The sequence below is a fragment of the Hippocampus guttulatus genome, unplaced genomic scaffold, assembly GCF_054856545.1.
Source record: "Hippocampus guttulatus isolate MCC_2025c unplaced genomic scaffold, RoL_Hgut_1.0 HiC_scaffold_46, whole genome shotgun sequence".
NCBI classification, from domain to species: Eukaryota; Metazoa; Chordata; class Actinopteri; order Syngnathiformes; family Syngnathidae; genus Hippocampus; species Hippocampus guttulatus.
In genome coordinates, this window is record NW_028233905.1 from 12,501 (window position 1) to 27,500 (window position 15,000).

The window sequence follows — 15,000 nt, forward strand, 5'->3', positions numbered from 1 at the left end:
CGGGGTATCCGCCCCGGGCGCCTCTCGGGCGGCCTTCCCAACTGCCGTCGACCGCCCGGAGGGGGAAACAGAAAATATTCGAAAGTGCGGAGCTCCGCCGTCAGAGGCCGGGTTTTCGCACGGGGTATCCGCCCCGGGCGCCTCTCGGGCGGCCTTCCCAACTGCCGTCGACCGCCCGGAGGGGGAAACAGAAAATATTCGAAAGTGCGGAGCTCCGCCGTCAGAGGCCGGGTTTTCGCACGGGGTATCCGCCCCGGGCGCCTCTCGGGCGGCCTTCCCAACTGCCGTCGACCGCCCGGAGGGGGAAACAGAAAATATTCGAAAGTGCGGAGCTCCGCCGTCAGAGGCCGGGTTTTCGCACGGGGTATCCGCCCCGGGCGCCTCTCGGGCGGCCTTCCCAACTGCCGTCGACCGCCCGGAGGGGGAAACAGAAAATATTCGAAAGTGCGGAGCTCCGCCGTCAGAGGCCGGGTTTTCGCACGGGGTATCCGCCCCGGGCGCCTCTCGGGCGGCCTTCCCAACTGCCGTCGACCGCCTGGAGGGGGAAATAGAAAATATTCGATAGTGCGGAGCTCCGCCGTCAGAGGCCGTTCCAGTGCTTTTGGGTGGCTGGAAACACCCTCACGATGGTCTGATTATACTCTTAGGGGCCTCCCCTGTGTCGCCCTGGAGGTCACCCATTCAAAACATGCTCACCTATATACGTTTCGGAAAGTATTTTGGTGAACGCTCACTTTCTAAGCCTTTTAGCCTTCTTGACCCCCTAACTCCCCATATCTGGTTTACCTACTACAGCGCCCCTAACGACCAAAATCGGTACTGCATACCCCTGGTACCCCCGCCATTGAAAATGAATGGGGGAATTTTTTTAATTTCTCAATCCGGCCAGGAGGCCTCTTTTTCGGCCACGCTCGGCCGGCGAGCCGGTCCGCTCTTTACCCCTGGTACCCCCAGCCCTACCCCTGGTACCTCCCCCATTGAAAATGAATGGCGACCCCTGGTACCCCCAGCAACACCCCTGGTACCCTCAGCCTTACCCCTGGTACCCTCAGCTCAACCCCTGGTACCCCCAGCCTAACCCCTGGTACCCTCAGCGGCACCCCTGGTACCCTCAGCAACACCCCTGGTACCCCCAGCCAGCTTCGCCCCTGGTACCCTCAGCCTTACCCCTGGTACCCTCAGCCCAACCCCTGGTACCCTCAGCCCAACCCCTGGTACCCCCAGCCAGCTTCGCCCCTGGTACCCTCAGCCTTACCCCTGGTACCCCCAGCCTTACCCCTGGTACCTCCAGCCTAACCCCTGGTACCTCCAGCCTTACCCCTGGTACCTCCAGCCTTACCCCTGGTACCTCCAGCCTTACCCCTGGTACCTCCAGCCTTACCCCTGGTACCTCCAGCCGTACCCCTGGTACCCTCAGCCTTACCCCTGGTACCCTCAGCCTTACCCCTGGTACCCTCAGCCTTACCCCTGGTACCCTCAGCCGCACCCCTGGTACCCTCAGCGGCACCCCTGGTACCCTCAGCCTTACCCCTGGTACCCTCAGCCGCACCCCTGGTACCCTCAGCGGCACCCCTGGTACCCTCAGCGGCACCCCTGGTACCCTCAGCCGTACCCCTGGTACCCTCAGCCGAACCCCTGGTACCCTCAGCGGCACCCCTGGTACCCTCAGCGGCACCCCTGGTACCCTCAGCGGCACCCCTGGTACCCTCAGCGGCACCCCTGGTACCCTCAGCCGTACCCCTGGTACCCTCAGCGGCACCCCTGGTACCCTCAGCGGCACCCCTGGTACCCTCAGCTGCACCCCTGGTACCCTCAGCGGCACCCCTGGTACCCTCAGCGGCACCCCTGGTACCTCCGCCATTGAAAATGAATGGGCGGCCTTCCCACCTGCCGTCAGCCGCCCGGAGGGGGAAATAGAAAATATTCGAAAGTGCGGAGCTCCGCCGTCAGAGGCCGGCTTTTCGCCCGGGGTATCCGCCCCGGGGCGCCTCTCGGGCGACCTTCCCAACTGCCGTCGGCCGCCCGGAGGGGGAAATTGAAAATATTCGAAAGTGCGGAGCTCCGCCGTCAGAGGCCGGCTTTTCGCCCGAGGTATCCGCCCCGGGGCGCCTCTCGGGCGGCCTTCCCAACTGCCGTCGGCCGCCCGGAGGGGGAAATAGAAAATATTCGAAAGTGCGGAGCTCCGCCGTCAGAGGCCGGCTTTTCGCCCGAGGTATCCGCCCCGGGCGCCTCTCGGGCGGCCTTCCCAACTGCCGTCGGCCGCCCGGAGGGGGAAATAGAAAATATTCGAAAGTGCGGAGCTCCGCCGTCAGAGGCCGGCTTTTCGCCCGAGGTATCCGCCCCGGGCGCCTCTCGGGCGGCCTTCCCAACTGCCGTCGGCCGCCCGGAGGGGGAAATAGAAAATATTCGAAAGTGCGGAGCTCCGCCGTCAGAGGCCGGCTTTTCGCCCGAGGTATCCGCCCCGGGCGCCTCTCGGGCGGCCTTCCCAACTGCCGTCGGCCGCCCGGAGGGGGAAATAGAAAATATTCGAAAGTGCGGAGCTCCGCCGTCAGAGGCCGGCTTTTCGCCCGAGGTATCCGCCCCGGGCGCCTCTCGGGCGGCCTTCCCAACTGCCGTCGGCCGCCCGGAGGGGGAGATAGAAAATATTCGAAAGTGCGGAGCTCCGCCGTCAGAGGCCGGCTTTTCGCCCGAGGTATCCGCCCCGGGCGCCTCTCGGGCGGCCTTCCCAACTGCCGTCGACCGCCCGGAGGGGGAAATAGAAAATATTCGAAAGTGCGGAGCTCCGCCGTCAGAGGCCGGCTTTTCGCCCGAGGTATCCGCCCCGGGCGCCTCTCGGGCGGCCTTCCCAACTGCCGTCGACCGCCCGGAGGGGGAGATAGAAAATATTCGAAAGTGCGGAGCTCCGCCGTCAGAGGCCGGCTCCACGCTTCATTCATCCGACCGAGACGCCTCTCCGCCGGCCACACTCGGCTGCGGGGCCGGCCCGCTCTCCGCCATTGAAAATGAATGGGGGGCATTTTCTCATGCTTTCAATCCGCCTAAGAGGCATCTTTCCCGGCCAACTTTGTGCCCCTGGTACCTCCAGCATCGAGAAAGCATGGTGACTCGTCCGACACATGCCCCCCTATATACGTTTCGGAAAGTATTTTGGTGAACGGTCACTTTCTAAGCCTTTCGCCTTCTTGACCCCCTAACTCCGCATATCTGGTTTACCTACTACAGCGCCCCTAACGACCAAAATCGGTACTGCTACCCCTGGTACCCCCGCCATTGAAAATGAATGGGGGAATTTTTTTAATCCCCCAGGCCGGCCAGGAGGCCCCTTTCCCGGCCAAACTCGCACGCTGGGCCGGCCCGCTCTTTACCCCTGGTACCCCCGCCATTGAAAATGAATGGGGGAATTTTTTTCAATCTCCCAGGCCGGCCAGGAGGGCTCTTTCCCGGCCACACTCGCACGCCGGGCCGGCCCGCTCTTTACCCCTGGTACCCCCAGCTCTACCCCTGGTACCCCCGCCATTGAAAATGAATGGGGGAATTTTTTCAATCTCCCAATCCGACCAAGAGGCCTCTTTTCCGGCCAAACTCGCACGCCGGGCCGGCCCGCTCTTTACCCCTGGTACCCCCAGCTCTACCCCTGGTACCCCCGCCATTGAAAATGAATGGGGGAATTTTTTCAATCTCCCAATCCGACCAAGAGGCCTCTTTTCCGGCCAAACTCGCACGCCGGGCCGGCCCGCTCTTTACCCCTGGTACCCCCAGCTCTACCCCTGGTACCCCCGCCATTGAAAATGAATGGGGGAATTTTTTCAATCTCCCACGCCGGCCAAGAGGCCTTTTTCCCGGGCACGCACGCTCGCCGGGCCGGCCCGCTATTATTAAACTCTCACCCCTGCAAGGAGGCCTTTTTCCCGGGCACGCACGCTCGCGGGGCCGGCCCGCTATTATTAAACTCTCACGCCGGCCAAGAGGCCTTTTTCCCGGGCACGCACGCTCGCCGGGCCGGCCCGCTATTATTAAACTCTCACGCCTGCAAGGAGGCCTTTTTCCCGGGCACGCACGCTCGCCGGGCCGGCCCGCTATTATTGAACTCTCACGCCTGCAAGGAGGCCTTTTTCCCGGGCACGCACGCTCGCGGAGCCGGCCCGCTATTATTAAACTCTCACGCCTGCAAGGAGGCCTTTTTCCCGGGCACGCACGCTCGCGGAGCCGGCCCGCTATTATTAAACTCTCACGCCTGCAAGGAGGCCTTTTTCCCGGGCACGCACGCTCGCGGAGCCGGCCCGCTATTATTAAACTCTCACGCCTGCAAGGAGGCCTTTTTCCCGGGCACGCACGCTCGCGGAGCCGGCCCGCTATTATTAAACTCTCACGCCTGCAAGGAGGCCTTTTTCCCGGGCACGCACGCTCGCCGGGCCGGCCCGCTATTATTAAACTCTCACGCCTGCAAGGAGGCCTTTTTCCCGGGCACGCACGCTCGCCGGGCCGGCCCGCTATTATTAAACTCTCACGCCTGCAAGGAGGCCTTTTTCCCGGGCACGCACGCTCGCCGGGCCGGCCCGCTATTATTAAACTCTCACGCCTGCAAGGAGGCCTTTTTCCCGGGCACGCACGCTCGCCGGGCCGGCCCGCTATTATTAAACTCTCACGCCTGCAAGGAGGCCTTTTTCCCGGGCACGCACGCTCGCCGGGCCGGCCCGCTATTATTAAACTCTCACGCCGGCCAAGAGGCCCTTTTCCCGGGCACGCACGCTCGATGAGCCGGCCCGCTATTATTAAACTCTCACGCCGGCCAAGAGGCCCTTTTCCCGGGCACGCACGCTCGATGAGCCGGCCCGCTATTATTAAACTCTCACGCCGGCCAAGAGGCCTTTTTCCCGGCCACGCACGCTCGCGGAGCCGGCCCGCTATTATTAAACTCTCACGCCTGCAAGGAGGCCTTTTTCCCGGGCACGCACGCTCGCCGGGCCGGCCCGCTATTATTAAACTCTCACGCCGGCCAAGAGGCCCTTTTCCCGGGCACGCACGCTCGATGAGCCGGCCCGCTATTATTAAACTCTCACGCCGGCCAAGAGGCCCTTTTCCCGGGCACGCACGCTCGCCGAGCCGGCCCGCTATTATTAAACTCTCACGCCTGCAAGGAGGCCTTTTTCCCGGGCACGCACGCTCGCCGGGCCGGCCCGCTATTATTAAACTCTCACGCCTGCAAGGAGGCCTTTTTCCCGGGCACGCACGCTCGCCGGGCCGGCCCGCTATTATTAAACTCTCACGCCGGCCAAGAGGCCCTTTTCCCGGGCACGCACGCTCGATGAGCCGGCCCGCTATTATTAAACTCTCACGCCGGCCAAGAGGCCCTTTTCCCGGGCACGCACGCTCGATGAGCCGGCCCGCTATTATTAAACTCTCACGCCGGCCAAGAGGCCCTTTTCCCGGGCACGCACGCTCGATGAGCCGGCCCGCTATTATTAAACTCTCACGCCGGCCAAGAGGCCTTTTTCCCGGCCACGCACGCTCGCGGAGCCGGCCCGCTATTATTAAACTCTCACGCCTGCAAGGAGGCCTTTTTCCCGGGCACGCACGCTCGCCGGGCCGGCCCGCTATTATTAAACTCTCACGCCGGCCAAGAGGCCCTTTTCCCGGGCACGCACGCTCGATGAGCCGGCCCGCTATTATTAAACTCTCACGCCGGCCAAGAGGCCCTTTTCCCGGGCACGCACGCTCGCCGAGCCGGCCCGCTATTATTAAACTCTCACGCCGGCCAAGAGGCCTTTTTCCCGGGCACGCACGCTCGCCGAGCCGGCCCGCTATTATTAAACTCTCACGCCGGCCAGGAGGCATTTTTCCCGGGCACGCACGCTCGCCGTGCAGGCCCGCCATTTGCCTACCACACCGCCGTCTGGCGGACACCAAGCGGTACCGCCGACCCCTCCCGTTGAAAATGAATGGGGGATTTTTTTTCAATCCCCCAAGCCGGCCAAGAGGCCCTTTTCCCGGGCACGCACGCTCGATGAGCCGGCCCGCTATTATTAAACGCTCACGCCTGCAAGGAGGCCTTTTTCCCGGGCACGCACGCTCGCCGGGCCGGCCCGCTATTATTAAACTCTCACGCCGGCCAAGAGGCCTTTTTCCCGGGCACGCACGCTCGATGAGCCGGCCCGCTATTATTAAACTCTTACGCCTGCAAGGAGGCCTTTTTCCCGGGCACGCACGCTCGCCGAGCCGGCCCGCTATTATTAAACTCTCACGCCTGCAAGGAGGCCTTTTTCCCGGGCACGCACGCTCGCAGAGCCGGCCCGCTATTATTAAACTCTCACGCCGGCCAGGAGGCCTTTTTCCCGGGCACGCACGCTCGCCGTGCAGGCCCGCCATTTGCCTACCACACCGCCGTCTGGCGGACACCAAGCGGTACCGCCGACCCCTCCCGTTGAAAATGAATGGGGGATTTTTTTTTCAATCCCCCAAGCCGGCCAAGAGGCCTTTTTCCCGGGCACGCACGCTCGATGAGCCGGCCCGCTATTATTAAACTCTCACGCCGGCCAAGAGGCCCTTTTCCCGGGCACGCACGCTCGATGAGCCGGCCCGCTATTATTAAACGCTCACGCCTGCAAGGAGGCCTTTTTCCCGGGCACGCACGCTCGCCGGGCCGGCCCGCTATTATTAAACTCTCACGCCGGCCAAGAGGCCTTTTTCCCGGGCACGCACGCTCTCCGGGCCGGCCCGCTATTATTAAACTCTCACGCCTGCAAGGAGGCCTTTTTCCCGGGCACGCACGCTCGCCGTGCAGGCCCGCCATTTGCCTACCACACCGCCGTCTGGCGGACACCAAGCGGTACCGCCGACCCCTCCCGTTGAAAATGAATGGGGGATTTTTTTTCAATCCCCCAAGCCGGCCAAGAGGCCTTTTTCCCGGGCACGCACGCTCGCCGGGCCGGCCCGCTATTATTAAACGCTCAGGCCGGCCAAGAGGCCCTTTTCCCGGGCACGCACGCTCGCAGAGCCGGTCCGCTATTATTAAACGCTCACGCCTGCAAGGAGGCCTTTTTCCCGGGCACGCACGCTCGCCGGGCCGGCCCGCTATTATTAAACTCTCACCCCTGCAAGGAGGCCTTTTTCCCGGGCACGCACGCTCGCGGGGCCGGCCCGCTATTATTAAACTCTCACGCCGGCCAAGAGGCCCTTTTCCCGGGCACGCACGCTCGCCGAGCCGGCCCGCTATTATTAAACTCTCACGCCTGCAAGGAGGCCCTTTTCCCGGGCACGCACGCTCGATGAGCCGGCCCGCTATTATTAAACTCTCACGCCTGCAAGGAGGCCTTTTTCCCGGGCACGCACGCTCGCGGGGCCGGCCCGCTATTATTAAACGCTCAGGCCGGCCAAGAGGCCCTTTTCCCGGGCACGCACGCTCGATGAGCCGGCCCGCTATTATTAAACGCTCAGGCCGGCCAAGAGGCCCTTTTCCCGGGCACGCACGCTCGCAGAGCCGGCCCGCTATTATTAAACTCTCACGCCTGCAAGGAGGCCCTTTTCCCGGGCACGCACGCTCGATGAGCCGGCCCGCTATTATTAAACTCTTACGCCTGCAAGGAGGCCTTTTTCCCGGGCACGCACGCTCGATGAGCCGGCCCGCTATTATTAAACTCTCACGCCTGCAAGGAGGCCTTTTTCCCGGGCACGCACGCTCGCGGGGCCGGCCCGCTATTATTAAACGCTCAGGCCGGCCAAGAGGCCCTTTTCCCGGGCACGCACGCTCGATGAGCCGGCCCGCTATTATTAAACGCTCAGGCCGGCCAAGAGGCCCTTTTCCCGGGCACGCACGCTCGCAGAGCCGGCCCGCTATTATTAAACTCTCACGCCTGCAAGGAGGCCCTTTTCCCGGGCACGCACGCTCGATGAGCCGGCCCGCTATTATTAAACTCTCACGCCGGCCAAGAGGCCTTTTTCCCGGGCACGCACGCTCTCCGGGCCGGCCCGCTATTATTAAACTCTCACGCCTGCAAGGAGGCCTTTTTCCCGGGCACGCACGCTCGCCGTGCAGGCCCGCCATTTGCCTACCACACCGCCGTCTGGCGGACACCAAGCGGTACCGCCGACCCCTCCCGTTGAAAATGAATGGGGGATTTTTTTTCAATCCCCCAAGCCGGCCAAGAGGCCTTTTTCCCGGGCACGCACGCTCGCCGGGCCGGCCCGCTATTATTAAACGCTCAGGCCGGCCAAGAGGCCCTTTTCCCGGGCACGCACGCTCGCAGAGCCGGTCCGCTATTATTAAACGCTCACGCCTGCAAGGAGGCCTTTTTCCCGGGCACGCACGCTCGCCGGGCCGGCCCGCTATTATTAAACTCTCACCCCTGCAAGGAGGCCTTTTTCCCGGGCACGCACGCTCGCGGGGCCGGCCCGCTATTATTAAACTCTCACGCCGGCCAAGAGGCCCTTTTCCCGGGCACGCACGCTCGCCGAGCCGGCCCGCTATTATTAAACTCTCACGCCTGCAAGGAGGCCCTTTTCCCGGGCACGCACGCTCGATGAGCCGGCCCGCTATTATTAAACTCTCACGCCTGCAAGGAGGCCTTTTTCCCGGGCACGCACGCTCGCGGGGCCGGCCCGCTATTATTAAACGCTCAGGCCGGCCAAGAGGCCCTTTTCCCGGGCACGCACGCTCGATGAGCCGGCCCGCTATTATTAAACGCTCAGGCCGGCCAAGAGGCCCTTTTCCCGGGCACGCACGCTCGCAGAGCCGGCCCGCTATTATTAAACTCTCACGCCTGCAAGGAGGCCCTTTTCCCGGGCACGCACGCTCGATGAGCCGGCCCGCTATTATTAAACTCTCACGCCTGCAAGGAGGCCTTTTTCCCGGGCACGCACGCTCGCCGGGCCGGCCCGCTATTATTAAACTCTCACGCCGGCCAAGAGGCCTTTTTCCCGTGCACGCACGCTCGCCGAGCCGGCCCGCTATTATTAAACTCTCACGCCTGCAAGGAGGCCTTTTTCCCGGGCACGCACGCTCGCCGGGCCGGCCCGCTATTATTAAACTCTCACGCCTGCAAGGAGGCCTTTTTCCCGGGCACGCACGCTCGCCGGGCCGGCCCGCTATTATTAAACGCTCACGCCTGCAAGGAGGCCTTTTTCCCGGGCACGCACGCTCGCCGGGCCGGCCCGCTATTATTAAACTCTCACGCCGGCCAAGAGGCCCTTTTCCCGGGCACGCACGCTCGATGAGCCGGCCCGCTATTATTAAACTCTCACGCCGGCCAAGAGGCCTTTTTCCCGGGCACGCACGCTCGCCGAGCCGGCCCGCCTTTTGCCTACCACACCGCCGTCTGGCGGACACCGACCCCTGGTACATCTGCCATTGAAAATGAATGGGGGAATTTTTTCAAACTCCCAATCCGAGCAAGAGGCCTCTTTTCCGGCCAAACTCGCACGCCGGGCCGGCCCGCTCTTTACCCCTGGTACCCCCAGCTCTACCCCTGGTACCCCCGCCATTGAAAATGAATGGGGGAATTTTTTCAATCTCCCACGCCGGCCAAGAGGCCTTTTTCCCGGGCACGCACGCTCGCCGGGCCGGCCCGCTATTATTAAACTCTCACCCCTGCAAGGAGGCCTTTTTCCCGGGCACGCACGCTCGCGGGGCCGGCCCGCTATTATTAAACTCTCACGCCGGCCAAGAGGCCTTTTTCCCGGGCACGCACGCTCGCCGGGCCGGCCCGCTATTATTAAACTCTCACGCCTGCAAGGAGGCCTTTTTCCCGGGCACGCACGCTCGCCGGGCCGGCCCGCTATTATTGAACTCTCACGCCTGCAAGGAGGCCTTTTTCCCGGGCACGCACGCTCGCGGAGCCGGCCCGCTATTATTAAACTCTCACGCCTGCAAGGAGGCCTTTTTCCCGGGCACGCACGCTCGCGGAGCCGGCCCGCTATTATTAAACTCTCACGCCTGCAAGGAGGCCTTTTTCCCGGGCACGCACGCTCGCGGAGCCGGCCCGCTATTATTAAACTCTCACGCCTGCAAGGAGGCCTTTTTCCCGGGCACGCACGCTCGCGGAGCCGGCCCGCTATTATTAAACTCTCACGCCTGCAAGGAGGCCTTTTTCCCGGGCACGCACGCTCGCCGGGCCGGCCCGCTATTATTAAACTCTCACGCCTGCAAGGAGGCCTTTTTCCCGGGCACGCACGCTCGCCGGGCCGGCCCGCTATTATTAAACTCTCACGCCGGCCAAGAGGCCCTTTTCCCGGGCACGCACGCTCGATGAGCCGGCCCGCTATTATTAAACTCTCACGCCGGCCAAGAGGCCCTTTTCCCGGGCACGCACGCTCGATGAGCCGGCCCGCTATTATTAAACTCTCACGCCGGCCAAGAGGCCTTTTTCCCGGCCACGCACGCTCGCGGAGCCGGCCCGCTATTATTAAACTCTCACGCCTGCAAGGAGGCCTTTTTCCCGGGCACGCACGCTCGCCGGGCCGGCCCGCTATTATTAAACTCTCACGCCGGCCAAGAGGCCCTTTTCCCGGGCACGCACGCTCGATGAGCCGGCCCGCTATTATTAAACTCTCACGCCGGCCAAGAGGCCCTTTTCCCGGGCACGCACGCTCGCCGAGCCGGCCCGCTATTATTAAACTCTCACGCCTGCAAGGAGGCCTTTTTCCCGGGCACGCACGCTCGCCGGGCCGGCCCGCTATTATTAAACTCTCACGCCTGCAAGGAGGCCTTTTTCCCGGGCACGCACGCTCGCCGGGCCGGCCCGCTATTATTAAACTCTCACGCCGGCCAAGAGGCCCTTTTCCCGGGCACGCACGCTCGATGAGCCGGCCCGCTATTATTAAACTCTCACGCCGGCCAAGAGGCCCTTTTCCCGGGCACGCACGCTCGATGAGCCGGCCCGCTATTATTAAACTCTCACGCCGGCCAAGAGGCCCTTTTCCCGGGCACGCACGCTCGATGAGCCGGCCCGCTATTATTAAACTCTCACGCCGGCCAAGAGGCCTTTTTCCCGGCCACGCACGCTCGCGGAGCCGGCCCGCTATTATTAAACTCTCACGCCTGCAAGGAGGCCTTTTTCCCGGGCACGCACGCTCGCCGGGCCGGCCCGCTATTATTAAACTCTCACGCCGGCCAAGAGGCCCTTTTCCCGGGCACGCACGCTCGATGAGCCGGCCCGCTATTATTAAACTCTCACGCCGGCCAAGAGGCCCTTTTCCCGGGCACGCACGCTCGCCGAGCCGGCCCGCTATTATTAAACTCTCACGCCGGCCAAGAGGCCTTTTTCCCGGGCACGCACGCTCGCCGAGCCGGCCCGCTATTATTAAACTCTCACGCCGGCCAGGAGGCATTTTTCCCGGGCACGCACGCTCGCCGTGCAGGCCCGCCATTTGCCTACCACACCGCCGTCTGGCGGACACCAAGCGGTACCGCCGACCCCTCCCGTTGAAAATGAATGGGGGATTTTTTTTCAATCCCCCAAGCCGGCCAAGAGGCCCTTTTCCCGGGCACGCACGCTCGATGAGCCGGCCCGCTATTATTAAACGCTCACGCCTGCAAGGAGGCCTTTTTCCCGGGCACGCACGCTCGCCGGGCCGGCCCGCTATTATTAAACTCTCACGCCGGCCAAGAGGCCTTTTTCCCGGGCACGCACGCTCGATGAGCCGGCCCGCTATTATTAAACTCTTACGCCTGCAAGGAGGCCTTTTTCCCGGGCACGCACGCTCGCCGAGCCGGCCCGCTATTATTAAACTCTCACGCCTGCAAGGAGGCCTTTTTCCCGGGCACGCACGCTCGCAGAGCCGGCCCGCTATTATTAAACTCTCACGCCGGCCAGGAGGCCTTTTTCCCGGGCACGCACGCTCGCCGTGCAGGCCCGCCATTTGCCTACCACACCGCCGTCTGGCGGACACCAAGCGGTACCGCCGACCCCTCCCGTTGAAAATGAATGGGGGATTTTTTTTTCAATCCCCCAAGCCGGCCAAGAGGCCTTTTTCCCGGGCACGCACGCTCGATGAGCCGGCCCGCTATTATTAAACTCTCACGCCGGCCAAGAGGCCCTTTTCCCGGGCACGCACGCTCGATGAGCCGGCCCGCTATTATTAAACGCTCACGCCTGCAAGGAGGCCTTTTTCCCGGGCACGCACGCTCGCCGGGCCGGCCCGCTATTATTAAACTCTCACGCCGGCCAAGAGGCCTTTTTCCCGGGCACGCACGCTCTCCGGGCCGGCCCGCTATTATTAAACTCTCACGCCTGCAAGGAGGCCTTTTTCCCGGGCACGCACGCTCGCCGTGCAGGCCCGCCATTTGCCTACCACACCGCCGTCTGGCGGACACCAAGCGGTACCGCCGACCCCTCCCGTTGAAAATGAATGGGGGATTTTTTTTCAATCCCCCAAGCCGGCCAAGAGGCCTTTTTCCCGGGCACGCACGCTCGCCGGGCCGGCCCGCTATTATTAAACGCTCAGGCCGGCCAAGAGGCCCTTTTCCCGGGCACGCACGCTCGCAGAGCCGGTCCGCTATTATTAAACGCTCACGCCTGCAAGGAGGCCTTTTTCCCGGGCACGCACGCTCGCCGGGCCGGCCCGCTATTATTAAACTCTCACCCCTGCAAGGAGGCCTTTTTCCCGGGCACGCACGCTCGCGGGGCCGGCCCGCTATTATTAAACTCTCACGCCGGCCAAGAGGCCCTTTTCCCGGGCACGCACGCTCGCCGAGCCGGCCCGCTATTATTAAACTCTCACGCCTGCAAGGAGGCCCTTTTCCCGGGCACGCACGCTCGATGAGCCGGCCCGCTATTATTAAACTCTCACGCCTGCAAGGAGGCCTTTTTCCCGGGCACGCACGCTCGCGGGGCCGGCCCGCTATTATTAAACGCTCAGGCCGGCCAAGAGGCCCTTTTCCCGGGCACGCACGCTCGATGAGCCGGCCCGCTATTATTAAACGCTCAGGCCGGCCAAGAGGCCCTTTTCCCGGGCACGCACGCTCGCAGAGCCGGCCCGCTATTATTAAACTCTCACGCCTGCAAGGAGGCCCTTTTCCCGGGCACGCACGCTCGATGAGCCGGCCCGCTATTATTAAACTCTTACGCCTGCAAGGAGGCCTTTTTCCCGGGCACGCACGCTCGATGAGCCGGCCCGCTATTATTAAACTCTCACGCCTGCAAGGAGGCCTTTTTCCCGGGCACGCACGCTCGCGGGGCCGGCCCGCTATTATTAAACGCTCAGGCCGGCCAAGAGGCCCTTTTCCCGGGCACGCACGCTCGATGAGCCGGCCCGCTATTATTAAACGCTCAGGCCGGCCAAGAGGCCCTTTTCCCGGGCACGCACGCTCGCAGAGCCGGCCCGCTATTATTAAACTCTCACGCCTGCAAGGAGGCCCTTTTCCCGGGCACGCACGCTCGATGAGCCGGCCCGCTATTATTAAACTCTCACGCCGGCCAAGAGGCCTTTTTCCCGGGCACGCACGCTCTCCGGGCCGGCCCGCTATTATTAAACTCTCACGCCTGCAAGGAGGCCTTTTTCCCGGGCACGCACGCTCGCCGTGCAGGCCCGCCATTTGCCTACCACACCGCCGTCTGGCGGACACCAAGCGGTACCGCCGACCCCTCCCGTTGAAAATGAATGGGGGATTTTTTTTCAATCCCCCAAGCCGGCCAAGAGGCCTTTTTCCCGGGCACGCACGCTCGCCGGGCCGGCCCGCTATTATTAAACGCTCAGGCCGGCCAAGAGGCCCTTTTCCCGGGCACGCACGCTCGCAGAGCCGGTCCGCTATTATTAAACGCTCACGCCTGCAAGGAGGCCTTTTTCCCGGGCACGCACGCTCGCCGGGCCGGCCCGCTATTATTAAACTCTCACCCCTGCAAGGAGGCCTTTTTCCCGGGCACGCACGCTCGCGGGGCCGGCCCGCTATTATTAAACTCTCACGCCGGCCAAGAGGCCCTTTTCCCGGGCACGCACGCTCGCCGAGCCGGCCCGCTATTATTAAACTCTCACGCCTGCAAGGAGGCCCTTTTCCCGGGCACGCACGCTCGATGAGCCGGCCCGCTATTATTAAACTCTCACGCCTGCAAGGAGGCCTTTTTCCCGGGCACGCACGCTCGCGGGGCCGGCCCGCTATTATTAAACGCTCAGGCCGGCCAAGAGGCCCTTTTCCCGGGCACGCACGCTCGATGAGCCGGCCCGCTATTATTAAACGCTCAGGCCGGCCAAGAGGCCCTTTTCCCGGGCACGCACGCTCGCAGAGCCGGCCCGCTATTATTAAACTCTCACGCCTGCAAGGAGGCCCTTTTCCCGGGCACGCACGCTCGATGAGCCGGCCCGCTATTATTAAACTCTCACGCCTGCAAGGAGGCCTTTTTCCCGGGCACGCACGCTCGCCGGGCCGGCCCGCTATTATTAAACTCTCACGCCGGCCAAGAGGCCTTTTTCCCGTGCACGCACGCTCGCCGAGCCGGCCCGCTATTATTAAACTCTCACGCCTGCAAGGAGGCCTTTTTCCCGGGCACGCACGCTCGCCGGGCCGGCCCGCTATTATTAAACTCTCACGCCTGCAAGGAGGCCTTTTTCCCGGGCACGCACGCTCGCCGGGCCGGCCCGCTATTATTAAACGCTCACGCCTGCAAGGAGGCCTTTTTCCCGGGCACGCACGCTCGCCGGGCCGGCCCGCTATTATTAAACTCTCACGCCGGCCAAGAGGCCCTTTTCCCGGGCACGCACGCTCGATGAGCCGGCCCGCTATTATTAAACTCTCACGCCGGCCAAGAGGCCTTTTTCCCGGGCACGCACGCTCGCCGAGCCGGCCCGCCTTTTGCCTACCACACCGCCGTCTGGCGGACACCGACCCCTGGTACATCTGCCATTGAAAATGAATGGGGGAATTTTTTCAAACTCCCAATCCGAGCAAGAGGCCCCTTTTCCGGCCACACTCGCCCGCCGGGCCGGCCCGCTCTTTACCCCTGGTACCCCCAGCAACACCCCTGGTACCCCCAGCCTTGCCCCTGGTACCTCCCCCATTGAAAATGAATGGTG